Source organism: Echinops telfairi, unplaced genomic scaffold, assembly GCF_000313985.2.
Source record: "Echinops telfairi isolate 266 unplaced genomic scaffold, ASM31398v2 ScPeMD7_7469;HRSCAF=8507_1, whole genome shotgun sequence".
In the NCBI taxonomy this organism is placed as follows: domain Eukaryota; kingdom Metazoa; phylum Chordata; class Mammalia; order Afrosoricida; family Tenrecidae; genus Echinops; species Echinops telfairi.
Window position 1 is genome coordinate 37,932,877 of NW_022111373.1, and position 6,339 is coordinate 37,939,215.

Sequence of the window (6,339 nt, forward strand, 5' to 3'; positions counted from 1 at the left end):
ATTTGTTTCTCTAAAGTACCCAGACTAACATATATATGCATGTATATATATGTATATAAAGAATAAAATATACATAAAAATGTAGGCAATGATTCAATTCTGGGCAGCTGAAAAGAGAGTTTATCATATCATGAGTTATGATAAACATCTTTGTTAATTTTCAGATGTCTGAAGAAAACCTAAGAAGTCCCTGTGACTTAGTGGTTGCATGTGACTGACGCTAACTGCAAGGTTGTTGATAGGAATCTACAAGCTGCCTCCTGGCAGAGGGCTGAGATAGCCTGCCCTCATAACACTATGGGGCAGTTCTACCTTGCTGATGGGGTTGTTCCAAGTTCAAACCAACTCTATGGTAACTTTTTTTTTTAAGTGATCCTGGTTGTGCAATGGTTAACCCTTGAGCACTAACTAAATGACAACAGTTGGCGCTGAGGGAGAAAAGACAGAGACCTGCTTCTGTAAAGATTACAGCCAACAAAACCCTTTGGGGACATTTCATTCTGTCAGATAGCCTTGCTACGAGTTCAAAATCTCCCTGATGACATACATCAACAACTAGATATGGCTTTGTTTGTTTGGATGAGGCATATAGCCACTTTATTATTTTTTTATTGCTAGTTAAAGAATTGTAAGGCTAATTTAAATATGATAGCTAGTCCTCTTTTTCTCTTAACTCCCCAACTTTGGAGCACCACCTGATCGAGCTTGCCCCCAGGTCCCTGCGGCCCTACTGTTTAAATATAGGAACTTGTATACTTAAAAATTCATTATTCAAGATGCTTAGACAATCAAATTGTCTCTGATCTTTGAACATGCTTTCATTCTTAAATTTGTATTATTTTGTTAATGTAGTAAGTATATTTTTAAGTTGAATTAAAATTGAGCTTGATTGCTAAAACGGGAACAATTATGATTTAAATAAAAACAAAAGTGCTGGACATATATTTTTGTGACTAATCTTTATAGAAACTCACTTTAGTGACTATGAACTTTTAAACTCTAATTTATAAAAGTGAATACAATTGTATCTACATAAAACATAATGAACACTGAAAATGACTGCATAATGGAAAATTTCCACACGATTCTTAAAACGAATTGGGTTTAACTACATTAATCTTCCTTAGAGAAAGAATAGACTTTATGTAAAAGTATTCGGTAGTTGGGAAAATGTTATAAAAACACTGAAATTAGGCAAATGTAAATAGCTTTCCCTGCTCGTCCATGCTAGCACAATATAGCACCAATATTGTGTGAGCAAAAGAATCTTTGGAGAAATCATAGAACTTAATATTGGAAAGGTGTATGGCACATTTCCAGCAAAACACTAAGGACTTATATAACACTAAGAGATAACTTATTCTGTGTATTTCATTGTATTTTAAGTTGTCTACTTATGAGTTATAAAGTAATCAGCTAAGGCTACATGAAATGCTATGTATTTTAAGGATTTAAAGCATCACGTCTTTCAGTTTTACCAGAAAGTTTGTTACTGATTTCTTTAAATGAGAGCGTGAATACTGATGAAATTTCCTTGAGAGAAGGAATTATGTTTCTAATATGCTATCCACTGTGGATTCCTCATTGGTCTACACTTTATATGCCTAATACAATGCCTTTCTTACTAAATTATTGGCCAACCAACTGACAATCGCTGGCCAACTGCCCTCTCTTGTCGTGGAACTTGGAGCGGCCTGAGGATGACACCCTGGTTCAGGGCTGACCAGACCGAGGGGCTGGCTTTTTCCTAAGAGCTTGTTGGGCCCAGTCAGCTACTCCAGCAAAACGTAGTCTGTTCTCTCAGGGAGGGAACATTCCCAGCCAATACATCTGATTGCTTTTGTGTAAACAGCTCAAGTATCAGAAGGGGAGAACCTGACCTAACTTTATGCAACACCAGCTCCTGCCTGTTGCTGCAGGACACACCCTCTTCAGAATGGTCTTTGTTCAATTACCGAGGGAGGGCAATGCAGACCAAAACGTCAGTCTGACCCTAACAGTTGTTAAAATATTGAATTACTTCTGTATCAGTTGTTAAATAGCAACTGTGGTAAATAGCCACCCCCACCACCAGTCCTCCTGGCCCCTTCCTGGCCCCTGAGACCTTTCCATGATCCAGTGACTGGGGAATGGGGGTGGGTGGGACAGGGCGGGGGGACCCGCTAGAACAGGCGCTCCGGCCTCTGCTGCCCTACTGTAGCTAGTGTCTGTTCTGATTGGCCAGTGTCCATGGGCTAGGGCTTCTTGGGCCTATTGGATATCACTCTAGCAAAGGCTCAGTGAAGCATCCCTTCATCAGCTGAGGCCCCAGAAAGCTCTCCCAAATCTCAGGACAAGGAGAGAAATGAAATGGAAGAAAGGGACCCTGGCATCAGACCGGTGCCTCTCAGATTCCCGTGCTGCCCTAATGACAGAAATGGCAGTTTTCGTACTGCGTGCGATGCAGTTTGTCTCTCCTCACTTTTCCCTCCTCCACTTTTGGAACTAGTTCTGTTTATAATCCTTTGTAGGGTTGACAGCAATTGCTCTCAAGTTCCATCGCGGAGCCTCTCTGCTAATGAGCATATGCCGGAAGCATGTGGGTAGAATGATAACAACCACCCACTTTTAAGCTTATTTTAGAAGATGCAAACATTAGAAAATGAACATTAATTAAAGAGCAAATTAAGGCCAACATCAAATGTCACGGACTAAGGATTTCTGTTTTTCCTTCTCTCTCTCACCTAGAGTCTTTTTTAAAACCTAAATTAACTGTGTCTTTATTGGTCTTTCAATTGCTCCGCAAATAGAACTTTCCTTCCTTCTCGCGCGTGTCAAGTTCTCCATGGTCTGGCCGTGGCCTTTCTCTTTCATCTGATCCTGTGCTGCTCTTCTCCATCTCACTCTGCTGCGGGGACACGCTTGTTGTTAGGGGTCCTCCAGTTGGTTCCGACTCGCAGTGGCCCTTTGCCAAACAAAAGGAACACCACCTGGTCCCGGGCCGTCCTCCCCGTGGTTCTTAGGTTCGGCCCCACTGAGGCAGACACTGGGTCAATGCATGTCCTCCAGGGCCTTGCTCTTCTCCCTGGCCCTCCTCTCTACTCAGTACACTCTCCTCCTCCAGGGATGGGCTCTCCTGAAAACATGTCCCAAGGGCGCGAGTCAAAGTCATTTCGTCCTGGCCACCGAGGCGCATTCTGGCTGTACCTACTCCACAAATATGTGGAGGTATTCCTTTCCTTGCGTCTTACCACTTGTTGTTCCTTCTGCTCCAAATGTTTTCTCCTATCCTTCCGTTTTTCTCATCTTAAACCACTTGTCACCCAGTTGATCCCTCCTCCCGTGTGTCGTGTGCTCCGTGGGCTTTACACTGGCTCTGATCTTTGGAGAGAGATTGCCAGCCTTTACTTCCCATGTGTCTGGATCCAGAAGAGCCCTGCCAGCCAACCTTTTAGTTTGTAGCTGACTGTTTGACCCTCCGGGCCTCCCAGGGAACACTAATCTCTTTAGAGAATCATTTTTATTTTTCCTAGATGATAATTGATCTTCTTAAGACAGTCTTTATTCCTTACTCTGTTTTAGTAAGTCAAGGCCAAAGCACCATTGCAATTATTATCATTATTTTTTTGGCTTATTCTCTGTCTCCTTTCTCCAGACTGTGAAGTCAGGGAGGACAGTGCTTTTTGTTCTGGATTATAGCCCCGTACCTAAAAGTTTGCGAAGCACCCTAGAGTACAAGAGGCAATGGAGGGCAGGTTCTATATCAAGCTATGGAGCTAAAACACTTGTGTTAGAAGTAGTCTGTTTGCTGTATGACCTTGGGAAAGAATAGCACTCATGTTGTAGAATCCTCGTGAAAACGAAATGAATTAATATGCATAAAATTAACTTAGGATAAAGTGTGGTACATGGTAAGCACTATGTAAATATCTGGCTTTCTGTTTTCATTAGAGTGTAAGTTCCATGAGGATAGGTTTTTCCTGTGTTGTTTAGCCACCGCTCCTCAACAACAGGATCTGTCTTATTCTAAATACTCAAGGACTTTCATTGACTAAATCATTAAGTGTCTTTTGAGTTATATTAAAAGCAGAAACCTGTTGCCACGGACAAAATTCCAGCTCATAGCTAGCCTATCAGGACACCTTAGCACTGCCCTCCGGGCTCCCAGCACTGCACTCAAGGGCAAATGGCTCCGTCTTTCTCCTGGGTTTTAACCCTTGACTTTTCTGTTAGCAGGGAGGGCTTCACCACTGCACTTCCGGGCTATTTTGAGTTATGTTCTTTTGTACAGATGACTATTCCCTCTGTTTCTTCCCCTGCACATGTCGAAACACCCAACAACGTGGGTCAATACTGGGATGAAGAACACCTCGACTGTCCCAGTTCCGGTCACTGTACCAAAGGGCGCTGGCAGCTCAGTGGGTTACACATTGGGTTGCTAATGGCAAGGTGGACTGTTGGAACCCCTTACCCCCAGCGGCTCTGAGGGAGAAACACAAGCAATCTGCTTCCCAGAAAGATTTTACAGTCTTAGAAAACCTATGGATAGTCATTATGAGTCAGAAGTGATTAGATGGTAGTGGGTGGTAGTAATAGTGACCACTATTCCCCTCAAAAGATACCAAACCCAAGGCTGCCACTTAGAGACCCGTTAGGACAGTAGAATCACTCCATAAGGTTTCCCAGGCAGTAATATTGCAGACACAGACGATCAGATCTCTCCCTCCTGGAGCAGCAGGGGTGGGGGGTGGAGGTGGGAGGTGGAGACTGCCCACCTTTCATGTAGCTAGCGGTCAAGTGCATAACCATTGCTCCCCCAGGACTTGGTCACTATAGTATCTGTACGTTGTTTCTTTTCATGAATTGAGGATGATATTTTTTCTGCTTAAACGTGGCTGGGCCTTAGAAATTCTCCTTGGGGCAGGGTTTTAGGGTGCTGACACCAGATGCAGTGTTTTAGGATGCAAGATAGAAGCCCATTGCTACCCTGAAGTCTAGGGGATGTGTTGGCTGTAGGACTTACACATGACTTCCTTCTGTTCTCTATTCACCTACAAGACCTCTCTGGCTCTGCTTCCTACTAGTCGTTCCGAGTGATGGGGACAGAGAAGCACAGACTGTTATTTCTGATTTCTTTTGATGCCACGGGACTTTGTTTGATCTTTTAGGGGGTGAGGTGTGCTTAGATCACAGATAAAGGATGATGAGAAATCATCAAATCTCACTGCTTTAATTAAATGTTCCTCACCTGACTAATAGCAGCAGAAGAAGTGTGAACTTGAATTCACTCTACACTCTTTAGGTGTTAACATTGCCTAAATATGAAAATTAAGTACTAGTGATTTCTCTCACTTAAAAAAAAAAAAGAACAAAATAAATAATGCATATACGAAAAAAAAAAAAATCTCAGAGACACCAATCAGGTTATCAAAATCGTTCACAGGGAAATTTAGTATTATTTGAAAATCTTAATTTTCTTCCTAATTTAGTTGGATTTCATTTGCAATGTTAAAGCTGCCTTCACATTTCCTTTCTCTTTCTGGCCAGGCATCATTTAAGTGGATTGGTTGGGGCTCAGTGTTAATGAGATCATAGTCAGGGGTCTGCTCTTTTTGTCTCTCTGTCAGAGGCAGTTAGATCCACAGAGAGAAGGCTGCTCGGCAAGCTCTCACTTGACCATTATTCTAGCTCGGCGCCCTACAAGCATGCCAGTTGTTAATAAGGTAGATTTGTTCACTAGTTCAACCTATATCTATCAAACCTTGGTTACTATGATTCCCTCTCCCTAAAATATCATGGATGATACACTGTACCATTCACTTAATAGGAGAGGGAGGTGAACAAACCTGACTGAATGAAACAGCCCCACAGATTACAATAGGCATAAAAATTTGACACGTTAGATTTGTCTTAGAATCTGCAACATATGGTTTGAGTGTAATCCCTTACTGTAACAAGAACACAACAGAGACATATACATTTTTATTATTTACTTTGGATGGAGGCATTTTAAATTTAATACTTATTTTATTATATCTAGAGTTCATTTTCTGTATGCTTAATCTAGCAGCTTTCTTTTTTTAACTGAAATTTTCAAAAAACTACATACTCATTTATATGTTTATTCAACAAATATTTATTGATGTGGAATACAGTTTAGTCGTTGTAAAGACACTCAGGTGCCAAAAGTAAAAAAAAAAATCTGCATTTACATGTATTAGAAAAGGAGAAGACAGAATATATAAAAAGAAAATAAATGACATTGATAAATGCCTAAGAATGAAATGGAGGCATGTTTCGGAGTGCTTGGCAGAGGAGCACTCTACTATAGAGTTGGTCAGGGAAACCTCTGAGCTAAGA